The 18,455-nt window shown below is 40.6% G+C and overlaps 1 long non-coding RNA gene across 4 annotated transcripts in view; it reads left to right on the forward strand.

The window, feature by feature from the left end:
• The first annotated feature begins 7,213 nt into the window (after positions 1–7,213).
• Positions 7,214–18,455, forward strand: part of LOC118653770 — a 130,325-nt gene continuing 119,083 nt past the window's right edge. For all 4 annotated transcript variants that reach the window (XR_004966898.1, XR_004966905.1, XR_004966886.1 and 1 more), the window contains exon 1: positions 7,214–7,290. This is a non-coding gene — a long non-coding RNA (uncharacterized LOC118653770). The remainder of the gene's footprint in view (positions 7,291–18,455) is intronic.

Consider the following 18,455-nt stretch of genomic DNA (forward strand, 5'->3'; position numbering starts at 1 on the left):
CAGGAGATAAATCCAAACATAACTGGAGAAATTGTATTATGAAATAATTGATGTTATCTATATTCTTGTTTGTATTATGACTCTCTTTGTAAAGCTATTACATAAACTCTAAAGAACTATAGATCATAAATTTGTTTTATATTTAAAATTCATCTGTGATATGAATATAAAGTGTCAGTCTGTTTTATATTGTTAGTGTTAGAAAATGGATTAAAGAAACAAAATGTCTACAAATCTGAGGTTGAGTGAATATGTCCAAAGAATCTCAGGTAATGAAAAAGACAGATATTTTTTATCTAGTAAGCAGACCCATCGGTATTTTATGAAATGTGAAGATGGAAACAACATTATTTACTTCCAGATTTCTTTAGGACACTGTTACAATCTTCTTCAGATGTAAGTATCAAGCTTAATGTCTTTCTGGGTCATAATAGAACATTGTCAATGTATTTTTTTTTATATTAAAACTGGGTCTAGGCTGATAGAAACATGAACGATTCCATGATGTGTGTCAAGGCGTTCTGTCTTTATGGGTAGAAAAAACGCCTTGGAGGTTTTATTCTCTTCTGTCGTGCTCCAGTTATACAGCGCTGATAGTTGATATACTATCCTTGGACCAGGGAAACATATAGACCAGTGGAGTTCTTAGTAGTCTAAAATATGCCACATGCTGAGTGTTAACCTGGATGAAAATACATCAGCCTTGATGTTAGTCACAGAGTGTGTTAAATGCACTGGTCATGACAACCCACTGAATGGGAAAACATATTTCCAATGATACATCTGGTAAGGGGTTAATAAGTTATAAAGAACTTATACAACTCAACACCAAACAAACAATACAATTAAAAAATGGACAAAGGACCTGAATAGACACTTCTCCAAAGAGGACATACAGATGGTCAATAGACATAGGAAAGGTGCTCAATGTCACTAATCATGAGAGAAATGCAAATTATAACCACAGTGAAATATCACCTCATACCTGTCAGTATGGCTATCATAAATAAATCAACAAACAGCAAGTGTTGGTGAGGATGTGGAGAAAAGGGAACCCTTGTTCACTATAGGTGGGAATGCAGATTGGTGCAACTACTGTGGAAAACAGTATAGAGTTTCCTCAAAAAGTAAGAAATGGAACTGCCTTATGACCCAGCAATTCCAGTTCTGGAAATATATTTGAGAAAAACCTGGAACACTAATTCAAAAGAATGTATGCCCCCCCTATGTTCTCTGCAGCCAAAACTTGGAAGCAGCACAAGTGCCTATTAGTAGATAAATGGATAAAAAAAGCTATCTATGGTACATTTATACAATAGACTGCTACTTGGCCATAAAGAGGAAGGAACTCTTATCTTTGGTGACAGCATGGGTCGACCTGGAGAGCATTATGCTAAGTGAAATAAGCTAGCCAGAGAAATACAAATACCAAATGATTTCACTTACATGTGAAATCTAATGAGCGAAATACAGAAAATAGACTGACAGCTGTCAGAGTAGGGGGGGGGTGTTGAGGGGCTGGGTGTAAAAGGTAAAGGGATTAAGCAAACAACAACAAAAAACCTCATAGACATAGACAATAGTATGGTGATTACAAGAGTGAAAATGGGGAGGAGGTAGAAGAGGATAAAGGGGGAATAAATGGTAATGCAAAGAGACTTGACTTTGGATGGTGAACACATAACACAATATACAGATGATATATTATAGAATTGTACACCTGAATCCTGTATAATATTAACTAATGTCACCCCAATAAGTTCAATAAAAATTTAAAAAATAATAAGTGCACGAGTCATGAAAAGCCTTTTTATATTGAGCAACAAGTAGTAGGTATCTCTTATCCATATAGGGCTTGTTAGGAGAATGGGAGAGAGAGAATGTATGTTGAAATAATTTATTTGTAGTTAATAAGCGGCATTGTATCTATTATTTAGAATCATGGTTTATTTTGTCCAAGAATTTCCAATGAATCTCATGGGGAACAAAACATAGAGAAAATATATAGTTATTTCAAAGTTTGAGAACTGACACATTTTTAATATTCACTTTCTGTTGTGGACAAGACATTAATATTTTGGTTGGATAATGAGACTAAATATAGCAATTTGAGGAGAAATGCAAAACTGCATTTATTTTGTGTTTGGTAGGTAAAATATTCAACATTTTAAGAGTTTTTTGGGGGGTACTGAATGAATGTTTCTTTTGTAGGATGGTGCCATTTTATGTACTGTTGAAATTACTCCCTTACAGACTGTATTTTATCTCGGGAAGTGATTGGTGTCAAAAGTATTGCTTGTATCAAGATATATGTAGAGTGTGGAGGTTGCCTGGTAATATATAGTGCCCTGATGGTTTATGTTGATGGTGTACTGGCACAATTTACATCAGCCATTCTTTTTTTACCTTGAACTGTAAGGTGCAGTAGCTTCTGGATTTATATTTGTAAGATTTTTAACCATTTAAGGAGTTATTTTTAACCAATTCACATGTATTTATGATATTCTAGTGCTATGTGAGTTGAAAATAAATATAAAACAGCATTGCTTCTGAGAATATGAACCGGTATGGAGCCCTTTGATAAGCAGCACTGTTGGGGCAAGTCAGAAGAAAAACAACAAACAACAATAACAACTATTTTTATTTCCAACAGCTTTCACTTAAAGGGTGTCCTTTTAAAAATATGTATTTTTATTGATTTTAGAAAGGAAGCGAGAGGGAGAGAGAGAAAGAGAAACATCAGTGATGAGAGAGAATCATTTATCGACTGCCTCCTGCACGCTCCCAACTGGGAGTTGATCCTGCAACCCGAGCATATGCCCTGACAGGGAATTTAACTGGGACCTTCTGGTTTGCAGGTCAACACTCAACCACTGAGCCACACCAACTGGGCAAGGACGCCTTTTGAAGTAGGTTGGTATAGTGATTTAGCACCTAGACTCTAGACTACTCAGGTTGAATCCCAGATCCTCTGCTAGGTATGTGCCCGTGGCCAAGTTGTTTAACCTCTTTGTGCTTTAGTTTTGTAATTTTTAAAGTGGGAAAAAGAATAGAAGGGATGTTTTGAGGATTATCTGAGAAAATACACAGAAATACATAAAACAGTAAACTGGTACTTTAATGAGGATGCTTTACATTATCTCCAGTCCTTACAGCAACTCTGACAAGTTATAGATATCCCCCTCCAAATTTTAGATATGGAACTGAGTCTCAAAGAAGTTAAATAACTTGCCACAAACACAGATTGGGGATTGAAAGTTAGGTTGGCTGGCTCCCATTCTCTCATTTCAGTTAGCCGTATTGCCTCAGAATTTGAGTTATTATTCTTCCTTCTTTAGGGAGGCTTTAAGAAAGGGACACTATAGGACAATCTAAGTCCTACTTTTTCATGGAATATTTTTTAACCTTCATGCAACCAAACATCATATAATATACAGAGAGAAACCATTATTTGACCTACCAAAGTAGTTTGTGTGTGTGTGTGTGTGGGGGGGCATATATTATCACTGAGTCATAAGTGTAAAATTTATGCAATTGTGCTTAGTTGGAATACATTTGTAACAGAGAAGTTTGGAGGGATTTTTTGAGCATGATGTTACATACAAACTGTCACATACTCTCTACAGCCAATTTTAATTACATGCACACTGATTATCCAGTCTGAGTACTAACCCTGGTAAGTCTTACTTTAAGTTCTTATTAATATAAATACCTACTTCGCTTAATGAAATAATTATGGAGATTATGAAAAAGTATATCTGTTTTTCAAGCTATTCCTCATATTCTCAAGATCTTTAGCGGCAAAGGCTGTTGAAATATACTAGTAAGCGCTGTTCCTCACATCGTCGCACTCCTCTTTCCATCTGGTTGAGTGCTCTGCATATTGTAGAGGGTTAGTAGTTTATTGATGTTTTTCCAAGATCATCTTTTGGACACTCTTCACTATTTTTTAACTTTTTAGAATCACCCACTTAAACTGTCAACACAGCAGGCAATAACATTGGTATCTTCCAGCCATCTGACCTCCACAGAGCTGCAGTTTGACACTTTTGAACATAATTTCAATGCTAGTAGACTGTGTAAGGTCTGTGATGTCAGAAAGAGGCAAGATATAGTGAAATTTTCCCAATGCCTAAAACACCCCTGTTGTGTTAGTGGCAGCTAAAACCCAATGGTATTAAAATAATTGGGTATAAAGCAGAATGCTTATGCTTCTATTTGAGAGAACCAGGTCAATGAAATGACCTAGTCATGTGTATTATTTCGTTTGGCAATGGTTTCTTCCACTCACCTCCAATACCTGAGCCAAAGTCCTGGGAATAATCCCCGCCCTTCCCTATTTCCACACCCTTTTAGTGATTGGGTCTGATCTTACTCTAAATCTGAAATTGTATTCCCATTCTATCTTTTTACCTCATTCCCATTGCTACTTCAGTTTTTACAGATTTGGAACTGCAGTGGTTTTTCTCTTTTCATGAATGAGCATTTATCCATATTATTAAATATTATTCAAAATTTACTTTATTATTATGTCTGTGTGCTACTTCATTATATGCTTCTACCCAATTAAAATTGTTCTTTATTTTTGTTTAGATTATTTCCCATTTGTTGGGTCTTATAAATGATATCTCCCCATAAATTCTTATTTAAAAGAATATCTGGTCATTTCCTTGGGCTATATTTCTACAAATATAATTTCTGGGCCACAAGTTTTCGAAATACTTTAAAGGCTCTAGAAACATAATGGTATATTTCTCTTCAGAAAGTTTATCAATTTATTTTTCCATCAGTAGTATGATAGTATCTGTCCCACTAGAACCCTGATTGTTATTATCTAAAAACAGTTTTACTATTTGAATAGATAAAAATGTTATCATGATGTTATTTTAATTGGTGTTTTTTAAATGCTGGTGAGGTTGAACTTTTTTTTTTTTGCGTGTGTGTGACTTGCATCTCTAATTTTTGTAGTTTTTGATGTTTAAATGGACATTTTACACTTTACATTTCAATGTAGTAAAATCTATTTTCCATCATGATTTTTCACTGGTTTTATACCAATAAAATACTTTCAAAAGTTAAGTATTTATCTCTGTGTAATAGCATTTAAAAATCATTTAGCTCTTTAATTCATGTGAAATACATTTTGGTGTACTTCGAAAAATGAATATCCAATTTACTTTTTCCAAGTATGTAATGATTTTCTCTCCGATTATTTAATAGTTTCTTTATTATATGTGCTACAGTCTTTCGTGGCCATCTGATTACTAGTAGTTCCATTTACCTGCCTATTGATTTTTGCACAGGTTCTCAATTTGTATTAAATACTAATGTTTTAAATTACGTTTTGATGTTTGATGGAGTGAGTGCCCCGCTACACTGTCTTTATTATTCAAAGTACCGTTTGTGTTTTCTGTGTTCTCTGTTCATCCAGAGGGTTTTAAGAATAATTTTTATCATGCTTTCCCCTAAAATATCCCACTGGGAAGAACAGACAAAGCATTTTGTGTCTTCATTTCGTTAGATCTTATTTTACATTTCCTGTGAAGTTCTCTAGTTTTAATCATATAAGTTCCACACATTTTTTGTCATATTTATTCATAGGCATTTTATATTCTTCATTGCTACTCTGAATAGGACATGTTTCCTATAATATTTTTCAGCTCAGTATACTGGTGTACATCTTTAAACAGTCTTTTCGTAGTTGTTTTTGGTAGTTCCCACTGCCAGTGTTGACACCAGAGGGAGCTGTGGTGCAGTGGAAAGAAAGCTCCATAGTGAGAAGACGTGAGTCTGAGTCCTGGCTCTGTCCATTATTTCCCAGGTAGCCTTGGCTAAAGCTCCTGTGAAATGGGAGAACTCCTCCCCTCTCTCACATGCTGCTGGGAAAATTCATTCAGAGATGTTAATGTCCATGAACACCTTGGCAGATGACCTGGAGGGGTTGAGATTGGGAAACCTTGGGAGGCAAGTAGATGCATTACATCACTTAGCAGCTGATTATTTAACCTAGGTCTGAGGCAGAATTGAGGAAACATGGTTCTATCTGGAGATGCGAGAAAAGAAAAATATTAGCCACATTTCTAGGATTTGATTTTAATGTCAGCATCAGCTTCTGATTTTTATGGGTTATAAACTTCACACGAGTTGAGAGGACAGGTCATAGTGTAGTCGCAGTGGTCGGCAAACTCATTAGTCAACAGAGCCAAATATCCACAGTACAACAGTTGAAATTTCTTTTGAGAGCCAGATTTTTTAAACTTAACCAATATAGGTAGGTACATTGTTATTAACTTAATTAGGGTACTCCTAAGGCTTAAGAAGAGCCACACTCAAGGGGCCAAAGAGCCGCATGTGGCTCGCGAGCCACAGTTTGCCGACCACGGGTATAGTAGAACAAATAGCGATCTGGAAGCCAGGGAACGTGGTTCTCGTCTCCACTGTGCCACTTTATCTTGTGATCCTGAGTAGTTCAGTTTTTCTGAACCTCACTTTGCTACTGTAGAAAACAGAGTTTCAAATGTGAGTTAAGACAGTACAGATTAAAGATTGTTTCTGCAAACAAAAATGGGGGGCAAAGTGGAATGCCTGGTTTATTCTGCATGTGCTTGGTGGTTCACAAGGTTGGATTCCATTGGTTTGGTATAGATATACAATTCCCGAACTCTCTAAGGTTCATAGATCAAAAGTCATAGATCTTCTAGTAAAGTGTGTTGTTGTTTTTAAATAAGTAAAACTAAAATAAAAATGATAGTTTTTTTAAAATTTAAATATATGTATTTTAAATCCTCAAACTATTCCTGTCTTTTAGACTGTTCAAGTGTTGACAGATTCTTAACTAGAGCCTTGGGAGGAGCAACGCTGTGATCCAAAGAATAATATCCACGAGTCTAGGATCATGTTGGCTATTATCACTCATTACCATTGTGAGAAAGGGATGATTAAACTAATAGTTACTGGGAGACATTTCTGGTGACAGGAGGCAATGATGAAAATAAACTGACTTCAATATACATTTAGAATCGGGAATAATGGGACATGGCAGGAAGCCAATAAAGGAACATGGCCCTGCGCTCTGATCAATGAATTATGTTCTCCTCTCTCTCCCTCCTCTTGAGAGCAGCACAGGGACCTTAATGAAAAATCAATAGCCCTCTGTAATTCAAAACTGGAATCAGTGGTTTGATGTGACTTTCTTTTTTTTTCCCTTCCTCAGAGGAAGGATGTCTCAGCTCAAGACAGAGTTCAGTTGTAAAGAGCAGCTCTTCAAAAAGCCTGCAGAAGGAACCTGAGGTCAGTCCACAAGGAGTCATGTCTGCTACAGGCACGGCCTTCTCCCTCAGCATCTCAAGGAGTGTGGGGACTTTACATTTCCTTTCTCCCAAAGTTCTTCCTTCTAATTCCTATCTTACAAATTATAGGCAGCTATCATTTATTCATTTTCTTAATGGTTCTCATGGCAGTTACCTCTATCAGGGATGCAGATGTTTTAAAACATAGGGTTTTAGCTTTGGATCTTATCTTTAGACCCATCTGGGATCCAATGGGAACCAATTTTTCTAGCAGCCCTCCCTCTCCAAATACCTTCTCTAGCATCTGTAGTTGTTAATTCTGTGCTCAAAACAAGTTGGGCCCACGTGCCCTTGGCCTATCAGCAGTTAGGACAGGCTGAAATGAAATTGGGATGTAGGTCTTAAAATTGCCTTCTGATTTTTTATTTCAAATATATCACAATACAGGACAGAGATCCTCAGGGTCTTCACGAGCCCATGTGTGATGATTGCAATGGCAATGTTCAACAACTGGCTCTCCTTTTGAGGACTACCATTCTTGTAGAGTTTGCTAATTTCCTTGGTGTCAATACGCTCACCAGGCTGATTTCAAGGTCCCACTGTGACTGTCCCTGAACATGAGGTTGGGAGACATACAGAGTGGACTTAGCTTGACATCTGGTGTTATCTGGTCCAAGTACCACTCTGACTATGAGGTACCTTTGCACAAATTAGAAAACAATGCTCCCTCTGGGTGGATCCAGCATGGCTTGGTGCAGTGGTTCTCAACCCTCCTAATGTTGAAACCCTTTAATATAGTTCCTCATGTTGTGGTGACCCCCAATTTCATTGTTACAAATTGAACATAATTAAAGCATAGTGATTAATCACAAAAACAATATGTAATTATATATGTGTTTTCCGCTGGTCTTAGGCGACCCCTGTGAAAGGGTCGTTCAACCCCTAAAGGGGTCGCGACCCACAGGTTGAGAACTGCAGGCTTAGTGAATGGTACAGAGGATGGAGTTCAGTCCCCACTTCACCCTTGACCAAGCATGATATTGAGCTCTGTGCGTTCTTATCGTGGGGTCTATAAACTTCGAAGGGCCCATGGATGGGCTTCAGAGGATCTGCAACCTCCTGTACAATCAGGGCTGTGTGTGTATGTGTGTATGTGTGTGTGAGAGTGTGTGTGTGTGTGTATGAGAGTGTGTGTGTGTGTGTGTGTGTGTGTGTGTGTGTGTGGCCTTTACTGGGGGAGAAGAGCTATGGCTTTATCAAATTCTCAGGAGTATCTAATTCAAAGCATTGCATCCTTGAAAATTCAAATTACATTGGTATGAATCTGGAACTAAAAGCAGATTTTGAAACCAATTTTAAATGTAATTTCAAAGGATATGGAGCCACAAAAATAAAACACTTAAAAATTAGTTTTAGATGTTAGGCACTTCTCCCTTTTCATCTTAAAAAAAAGATATGGAGCCACAAGACCTAGTAAGAGTTCTGACTTTGTAGCTTTCTGGGAAGAAAGCATCATTTTGAAACTGGAGGCAAAAGTGGAATTTTGATAGGTTGAAGGCATTTTTGAATACCTCCAAGATATATGCAATATTCACATGCTGTATAGTGACGCAGCCAGAGACCGGTAGGATTTGGTTTTCCTTCATGCACCACATGCCAATCTCAACAACAGGCATGAAGAAAATAGGGGCATTTCCATCTCTTTCTGCCCTTTGTAAGTGACGCAGAGCACTGCTGGAATCACCAATTCCTTTTCTGTCTCTGCCCCAGACCTGGGCTTTCATGCATTCACGGTCATTTTGCTCAGGCTCATCTTGCACAATTGTTAGCATTTAGAGAATGTCTCTATGGCAGCACCTACTGTATGTTGCTGCTGTGTGACAGTAGGGCGCGATAAAGGGAAGACACCGACCTCCATGTCAGTGGCCAACGCTGTGTAAACCAAAGTTACAATGTAAGAGTATCTCATAGAGAGAGGTTTTTAAAAAGTGCATTTCTGGAGTGTTCATATTTTCATTAGTTATCCAATAGGGGGGCTGATAGGGCAGGACTCCGAATGACTATTTTGTAGAGATTCAGGAGCTGAGACCAAGAGGGCTTCAAACATGCCCAGTGGAACTGAGAAGTAGATGCAGAGTCAGGCCCCAAACCTAACTCTTCTCAAATTCATCCAATGCTCCTGTACTATTTCTGTTGTCACACTGTCCTCTACTCCTGATTGTTCCACGCTGTCCGGTGTGTCAGTCTCGTCGTGGATGTGCTGAGGTCAGGCCTCAGGACTGCTGGTCGAAGTGTTCATGTTTAAATATTCTTGAGGACACTTCTTAAGGCCACATCTTTTATGAGCATTGACTTTGGAGCCATACAAACCTGGGGTGAAGTCCTGGCTCTGCCTCTTCCTGGTCTTGCAACCTCTTCAAGTCATTCTGTAAAGTGGGGACAGCAGCACTTCCCTCAGGTTGTTGTGAAGATTAATGTATATGCACTTAGGTCATGGCTGAAAGCCACATAGTAAACCTTCTCTAAATGCTGACTAGATTAATTATTAGTACTATATTCAACATTTTGACCCACTTATCACAATGAAAAACAACATCACTCTATCTAGAAGTTCAAGGTCATAATTTATTAGGAAGCTTTATTTTACAAGCTTTATTTGAAAACAGATGCACTAAGGTAGGTGTAAAAGGTACCAAATAGGGCCATACAGCCCAATGAGTCTGTTTCTTTTCTTTCCTTTTTTTATCTATCTATCTATCTATCTATCTATCTATCTATCTATCTATCTATCTATCATCTATCTATATTGATTTCAGAGAAGAAGGAAGAGAGAGAGAGAGAGAGAGATAGAAACATCAATGATGAGAGAGAATTATTGATCAGCTGCCTCCTGCACGCCCCCCACTGAGGATGGAGCCCACAACCCAGGCATGTACCCTTGACTGGAATCGAATCCAGGACCCTTCAGTCCACAGGTTGATGCTCTATCCACTGAGCCAAACCAGCCAGGGCTCTGTTTCTACTCTACACACCAGAGGAGTTACCCAAAGGAGCCCAATATAACAAAGAAGAAAAATAAAAGAAAGAAAAGAAAATAGAACAAACCCTCAGCTCCTTCAAACCACAAAACTCTCAGGCATCGATGCTGAGGTTGCTGATGGCCTTCATGTCCAGCTCTGCATAAGTCCAGAAAATAATGATGCATCTCTGCTTATTTTTGTGGGCTACACCTCTGAGTCTCCACTGAGTTGTGTCTCATTACGTGATATTTCTGTTCCCAGATAACATGGTCCACAGCACTGCTGAGTTACAACCATCCTGTGCCACCATCAGTGATTGTCTCTTCTCCCTATCTTCTGTATTATTCCCATGGATGTCTGGACGGTTTCTCCTCTGCTGGACAGATCCCTTCTGCTTCTGTGCCCCTGCTTCTGCCATGTCGTCTGTTTGCTGAGTGTCTGGGCTGCTGGCAAGAGGCAGGCTCCATTCCTTGGCACAGAGCTGAGCACACTCACCCTTGCCAAGTGACCATGCATCACTACACCTGTATTTTAGGTTTCGGGTGTCTTATCCCCTGACATCTTCTTAAGTCTAAGCAGGGAGGAGCAGTGTTTGAAAGGTTCGGGATGCTGGGGCAGATGGGTACATCCCTGGAAGGGAGGCCTTGAGAGCTGGCACAGATGGACTGACTCTGCAGTCATGTCTTCTCCACCAAGGTCAGAGTGAAGTTCATTTGGCATCAAACCCCCTCTCTCCTCCTTCCTTCCAAAAAAAAAAGAACACCACCAAAACCTGGTCCAGTTGTCAAAAGGACTTCAATTCCTCAAAAGCATTTCTTTAAATTTTCCCATTGCATTATAAAGGCAAACTTAGCTCCCCCTTTTGGGGGCGGGGAGCTCAGTTTTTTAAAGCTTTCATTCCCTCTCTTCCTCTCTCCTTCCTTCTGCCTCTCTCCCTCTTATCTTTACTGGTAAATTTTAATTTAAGAGCATGGACTTTGGAGCCAGCCTGGTGTTGAATTCCAGCTCTGCCCCTTAGGGCTGTGTGCTGCAGGGCAGGCTCTTTAACCTCTCTGTGATTCGGATTACTGGTCTCTAAGATTTGGATAATAATGGAACTTAGTTAATTTCTGTGACAGTCTGATGATTAAATGAGCGAATATGTGTGTGACTGTCACATAGTGGGTCCTAAATGTTGGCTACTATTTATTTATTGTTTTATAACCCAGATTTATACCATATTGGCTAGAGACATTTTAAGATGCACTATGATGTGTTTTAAACTTAGAAATGAGAACTATAAATACAGCACATTAAAAAATTTCTGTGAACATACTCCGTATGAAGAAATATATAGGAAAAACTAAAGAAGAAATATTTAAAGAGAAAGCATTTTCCAGAACATACTTTGGTGTTGACATTTTTTAGGAACGAGAAAGCACAATTATCCCACCCTGAATACTGTTGGCTTTGGTTGCAAAACCAAATTAAAATATGTAGGTAACTAAATACAACCGTAGGTTTTCACTGCAATCTGCTGTATGTATCTTTTGGATTTTAGTGTCAGTTGTTTCATGTATATTTAGCTAAATAATGCAGCTATATAAGAACAAGTGTGATGCCTATTTTTAAAGACACACTGTTTTAAGTGACTACACAAAAAATGTTTTGTTTTATTCTGGGTAGAATGTACTCAGATTTGAGATCCATTCTGCATGGCTTTCCGAGCATGTGAGTATCTCTGGATGCCAGCCTGGGGACTTACTCTAGGACAGAGCCTTGGAAGAACTTGGCCTAATGCAGTTGTTTCTTTCCTTTTTGTACCATCATGCAGGTCTTCCTGGAGTTATCACTAACACTCCAGGCAGTGGCTCTCTATGTAGGAGCTTTATAAACATTGTTTGATGATATTTCTCTCTCCTTAACCTCGTAACTCCTCAGTGTCTGGTCTGTAAAATGGAGATAGTCTTCTGGCCTCACTGAACTTTCTAAGGCATCACAAACATCTGTCATACGTTTCTTTAAAAAAATTAAGGATCGTTTTTATAAAGGATATTTCCAAATGCTGTTTTGACACTGTGTGTAGATTTCTAGGTAAGGTTGATTTCTGTTGATATGCTTGGAGAAATGCATATTTAGATTCAAAATGAAATTATCAAGTGGAGTATAAACAGAGCCACCATTACAGTGTATTTTTAAGACTCTGGCATTTTCACATGGGATTTTGCCAATCAGTTTCCTTTTTATGGCCATAAGCTGATTTTCCTTCCCTGTCAAGAACAAATGCCCTTTATTTTAGTCAGTTTCCACTTGCTGACAGCTTTCTTTTTATATGAATTTCAAGTGCACTGTATTATGCGGAGTTCCTGTTTGCCAAACTGTGCCCACGTCGAATCATATTGGTCCTGTCAACGGACAGACATAACTTACGAAAAGAAACCCTGGTTTGGAAAGCTCGGAAGCTGAAAGTTGGCTATCAATAAGATTTCATTTGCTTCCAAATCTGAATTCTGTTTTTGATGAAAGAATTAAGGATGTGATTTCTGCTAAAAAAAAAAAAAAATTATGGGTAACAAAACGTACCCTGAATGCTTCATTAACATTCTGCTCCAAAGAGTAAAATTCCTGATGCCATTTGGGACCTGGGAAAGAAGAAGGGGAGACTTGAAGGCCCTGGACATGGATATCAAGTGGAACAATTAAACCACCTGGAGAACTATAGACATGGAAATGGGACAGGGGGCTTCCATTGCCAGTTTGCTGATTAAAATCTGGGCTGAGTCAGAAGTGATCTCAAGTCATTAGCATCCTACCCTTGGCCAAGGGCCTACTGGGAATAAAATACGTATGAAATGGGCTTGTTCAGCTCCTCAGGGCCACATCTCATTCAGGTAATTTTCAATGCTATCCTCATTAACAATATATTTGGAAATAGAAACTTAAGCAAACTGAGTTCTGGCCATCCCCTTTAATTCTGAATGGACCAAGTTGGCAGGGTGAGCCTTGTCTCTTGCTGCTATGGACGGTCACATAAATGGAGGGTCCCAAAGTCTAGGCTTGTCAATCTATCACCTCTGGTGAGCACCATAACACAAACAGTGATGTACTAGCAAGGCTGTTGACCTCTGTGAACCAGAATGACAATGTGCTTACAATTGGAGTGTGAGGTCTGGGGAAAAGGAGTAATAAAAGTCTCATTAATATACTAGATTTGGGTAACAATGGCTGTGAGTGTTATGGAGACAAAGGAAAGAGGGAACCAGCCTCTGCTGGAATCTCAGAGGGCTGGAGCTCTCTGTGAAGCGGCTGTAAGAACAAAGCCCCATTTTACATGCATACAAGCATGCATTGGGCTACTTGCGTGTGATATCCATGCATACACACGTGTGTACTATGTAAAGGAAAATGCTGTCGTTTGTGATATAGATAGCTTCAAAAGTGTGACAATACTGAGGCTAATTCCGCAAACTCGGAGCTAAGTTCTCACACTTTTGTGACCTTCTTTCTATAAGGCTGTGGGAGCTACAATATGAGTTTAAACCACCCCTGTTTGAGTTGAGATTTTGGTATTTGGAGGGCTGGTTGGTAGAATGGAAAGAACTCTGAGTTGGTTAGAGGATTTTTTTTTTTTAAGCTGTGTGATAGGAGAAAAATTCTTAACCTCTCTGTGCTTCCTTTGCTATAGTCAAACCAGGAGATTAGATGTTCTCTGGTCTTCCTTTCTAAAATTCTATGTTTCCCAAATAATTGTTATGGTGGTGATGATGGTTTTTATTATATTGCTATAGTTTCTGATAGCTTATTTTTGTCTTCCCCTCCCAGGAAATACTCTCATTTTTTGTTCCTTTGAGTTTTTCAAGAAAGAAAGTGAAGAAAGAGATTATATATATATATATATATATAAAAAAAGAGGGAGTGAGAGCAGAGTACTGAGCTGGCATTCCGCACTCCCAGCCAGTCTCTGCCGTGCCCGCCTGGTATCTAACAAGAGCACCTCTCAACCCGGGTCAGTGCTGAACGTCACAGGAACAGCCCAGGGTTATAGCTTCACTTTATTTGTTACACAAAAGGAGATAATTAAAGGAGCTATGAAAAATTCCCTCCAGAGCCTGTACTTGATCTTCAGACTGGCTTCGTTTATTCACTGATACCGGTTTTTGGTTCACTTCACCCTGTGCCGTTGCTGAACGATGATCTGTGTGGTCAGGGTGTGTGATGCAGTGGTCGGGGGCTCAGGGTGGAACACCAGGTGAGATATGGCTCCTCGTCCTGAGAAAGTCAGTCACCACGGCCAGAGACCCGACACCAGACGTTCAGGGCAATGCCAGGAAGCCGATGTCCGTGATCCTGGCGAATGTCCCTCTGTGGCCCTCCTCCTCCTCCTTCATGTTCATGTTTTCCTGGTATGTTTTATTCCCCCTTTTTCTTCTCCCCCATTCCCTTAAGTAGAGGTGACACAGATCAATACCTTTGATGGAAAGTAATAATCAGGCCTATTAAGTGACAAAGGTTTACTCTGTAACAGCTGTGCTGGCGGGAGAGGAGAGCTTGTCTGACTAATGAATCATGAAACAATCAGGCAGTAGCCATTTGTGTTTAGATCTGTAAATATGGTGTGGTTCAAGTGCCAGACCATTGCCGGCGCTCCAGCTGGGGGCACAGATGGTCCGCATTCAGAGCAGCACGAGTGTGAAGAAAGAGTTTTTTCCCTTTCTCTGTCCCACACTGCACCTCTCCGAGCCTCCACTCCGCTGTCTGCAGGGGGAACTTCAGAGAAAGAAGGGGCCTCCTTTCTCGGAAGGAAGCTCCTCCAAGGTGCATTTCAATGTAGGCTACCAAGTACTCAAGGTTCCTAAGTGCTCCAGCTGGGAGGAAAAGCATGCTAGTGGAGAATGCGGCTGTTTGGTTTTCCCATCAGAAGACATGTGTGGGACTCTAGATGTCTGTGTGATCTAGCATTGCCAAATATATTCCTTTCTACCTTTCTTACCCATCTATACTTGATCTCTCATTTTGTCCTTAGCTATAAACCGAACAAGCTGAGGGAAAATATATATATTCCAAGATGGGAAACTAATATTTATGGACAAGGCTAACACTGTTCTGTATAAAAATCTATATATACTAGAGGCCCGGTCCACGAAATTCATGCATGGTGGTGGGAGGCGAGGGGAGGGGTGGTGTCCTTCAGCCTGGCCTGTGCCCTTTCGCAATCCAGGACCCCTCGAGTAGGGTCCCTAGGCCTGGCTGGTGATCTGGGCCTATCGGGGCTTCCCTTCCCCTGGCTGCCGGCAGCTGGCCCCGCCCCCGCCCCCACCACTGCCACTGCTTGCCAACTGTGTGGGGCTTCCCCCCACTCCCCTACCACTGGTCACCTCCCTCTGCAGGCGACAAGTGTGGGGTGCAATTGCTTGGCTAGCCTGGGCCTCCCTCTGTGGGGCGATCGATAGCGGGACCCCCAGATCAATCGCCCTGCAGAGAGAGGTCCCGCCCACCTGCTGCAGCACCGCGGGTCAGGTAGCCTGGGCCTCCCTCTTTGAGGTGATGGATCACGGGGCTCCGCAATTGATCGCTGCCCATAGGGAGGCCCTGACCATCCAGCTGGGGCTCCACGATTGATCGCTGCCCACAGGGAGGCCCTGACCACCCAGCCGGGGCTCCATGATGGATCCCAGTGCAGAGGGAGGCCCTGCCCACTCGGCCGGGGCTCTGCGATTGATCGCTGGGCAGAGGGTGTCCTGGGCCTCCCTCTGTGGGGCGATGTCAGGGTGATGGCGGGTCCCCTGACCGACCCCCAACCACTCACATCGCACCTGCCTTGGCTGACCTGGCACCAGTGCTTGTCATAGCGTGGTCATCTGGAAGGTCATCCAGAAGGTCATCCAGATGGTCGTTCTGCTATTCAGTCATTTGGTTGATACACATATTATGCTTTTATTATCCTAATATATATAAAAACCCTGGGTCCGTAATGACCATAAGGACCAGAGGCTCTACCAACCGGAAGTCAGTCCTACAGTCGGAGCTGGGTTGCCGTGGTGACCTTCACAGCTGCTGCCACATGCTGTGGTATAAAACACAGTGTGCAAGTGATCAGAAGTGTAGGCCCCACCTCCATGCTAGCCCCCCACTTCCATCAGTCCCATCGGCCTGAGGCACCCTACCCAAGCTGTTTCCGGGGAGGCCTGAGGTAGGAACCCGCCCTCAGGGCGTCTGGAGCCCCCAGAGGCAGTGAGTCCTGGGTCACTGCAGCAACGGCTTCCAGCACTCCTGATGGCCCGCAGAAATGTGCAAGTGATCAGAAGCGCAGGTACCACCTCCGTGCCACCCCCCCCACTTCCATCAGTCCCACCGGCCCTGAGGCGCCTTCCCCGAGCTGTTTCCGGGGAAAGCGAGGCCTTAAGGAGGAACCAGCCCTCAGTGTGCCTGGAGCGCACAGAGGCAGATTACTAAGAGAAATTATGAATTTGAATGTTTTATTTGGTGGGAAAGTTCTCCTTCTCAGAGGGGATTTTCGACAATGTCTCAGTATTGTGACACATGCTATGCGATCGGCCATAGGACAAACGAGTTTAAAGTACTGTAATGTTTGGGGATGTTTCAGAAAGTTGTCCCTTAAAGCAAATATGAGATCAGAGGATTCTGCTTATAGTGAATGGTTAGTAAAACTTGGAGATGGCAAACTGGATAGCGGTTTTCATTTAGGAATGGATATTATTGAAATCCCCTGTGAAATGATTTGTAACAGATCTATTATTGAAGCTACTTTTGGAAATACTATATCTATAGATAATATTAAAAATATATCTATTTTCATATATATTTAATATATTTAATAAAAATTTTTAATTTTTAATAATCAAAACCATGTGATTCTTTGTCCAGAAAATGAGCATGTTCAAAAATTAAATGAAGAAATTTTGGATATGCTCTATGGAGATTTTCAAACGTATTTGAGTGATGATTCCATTGATTCAATGGATGATGCTGAAAAGGAAAAATTTCCCATCGAATTTCTTAATAGCATTACTCCTTTGGGAATGCCGTGTCATAAATTAAAATTGAAAGTGGGTGCAATCATCATCGCTACTGAGAAATCTTAATAGTAAATGGGGTCTTTGTAATGGTATTAGATTTATTTTTTTAAAATATATTTTATTGATTTTCTACAGAGAGGAAGGGAGAGAGAGAGTCAGAAACATCGATGAGAGAGAAACATTGATCAGCCGCCCCCTGCACATCCCCCACTGGGGATGTGCCCGCAACCCAGGTACATGCCCTTGACCGGAATCGAACCTGGGACCTTTCAGTCCACAGGCCGACACTCTACCCACTGAGCCAAACCGGTTTCGGCTAGATTTATTATCAAAAGATTGCAACAACATTATTGAAACTGAAGTATTAATAGGATCTGCAGAAGGAGAGGTTGTTCTGATTCCAAGAATTGATTTGTCCCCATCTGACACTGGCCTCCCATTTAAATTAATTCGAAGACAGTTTCCCGTGATGCCAGCATTTGCGATGACTATTAACAAATCACAAGGACAAACTCTAGACAAAGTAGGAATATTCCTACCTGAACCTGTTTTTGCACACGGTCAGTTATATGTTGCTTTCTTTCGAGTTCGAAGAGCTTGTGATTTTAAAGTTAAAGTTGTAAATACTTCGTCATGAGGGAAATTAGTCAAGCACTCTGAAAGTGTTTCCACTCTTATTGTGGTATAAAGGGAGATATTAGAATAAGTTTAATCAATTTATCACTCATTGTTTGTATCAGTGTTGTTTTTACATCATCTTTTTGTTGTTTTTATATCATGTCTTTGTTGTTATATCATGTTGTGATTATTAATAAATTTATATATTATTTTCATACACATTTTACTACTTTTCTTTCATCTCTGACACTTCTATTATAGAGAAAGGGTAAATAGCAATATTAAAATATTTCCTCTAATTAGTTCCCTTTTAATGTGCACAAATTTCATGCATCGGGCCACTAGTTATAGATAAAAGCCTACGTGATTGAACAACCGAACAATTGAATGACCGGTCCACTGAATACTATAACGCACACTGACCACCAGGGGGCAGACGCTCAACGCAGGAGCTGCCCCCTGGTGGTCAGTGTGCTCCCACAGCGGGAGCACCATTCAGCTGACCGACGCAG

The sequence above is a fragment of the Myotis myotis genome, unplaced genomic scaffold (genome assembly GCF_014108235.1).
Source record: "Myotis myotis isolate mMyoMyo1 unplaced genomic scaffold, mMyoMyo1.p scaffold_m19_p_1, whole genome shotgun sequence".
In the NCBI taxonomy this organism is placed as follows: domain Eukaryota; kingdom Metazoa; phylum Chordata; class Mammalia; order Chiroptera; family Vespertilionidae; genus Myotis; species Myotis myotis.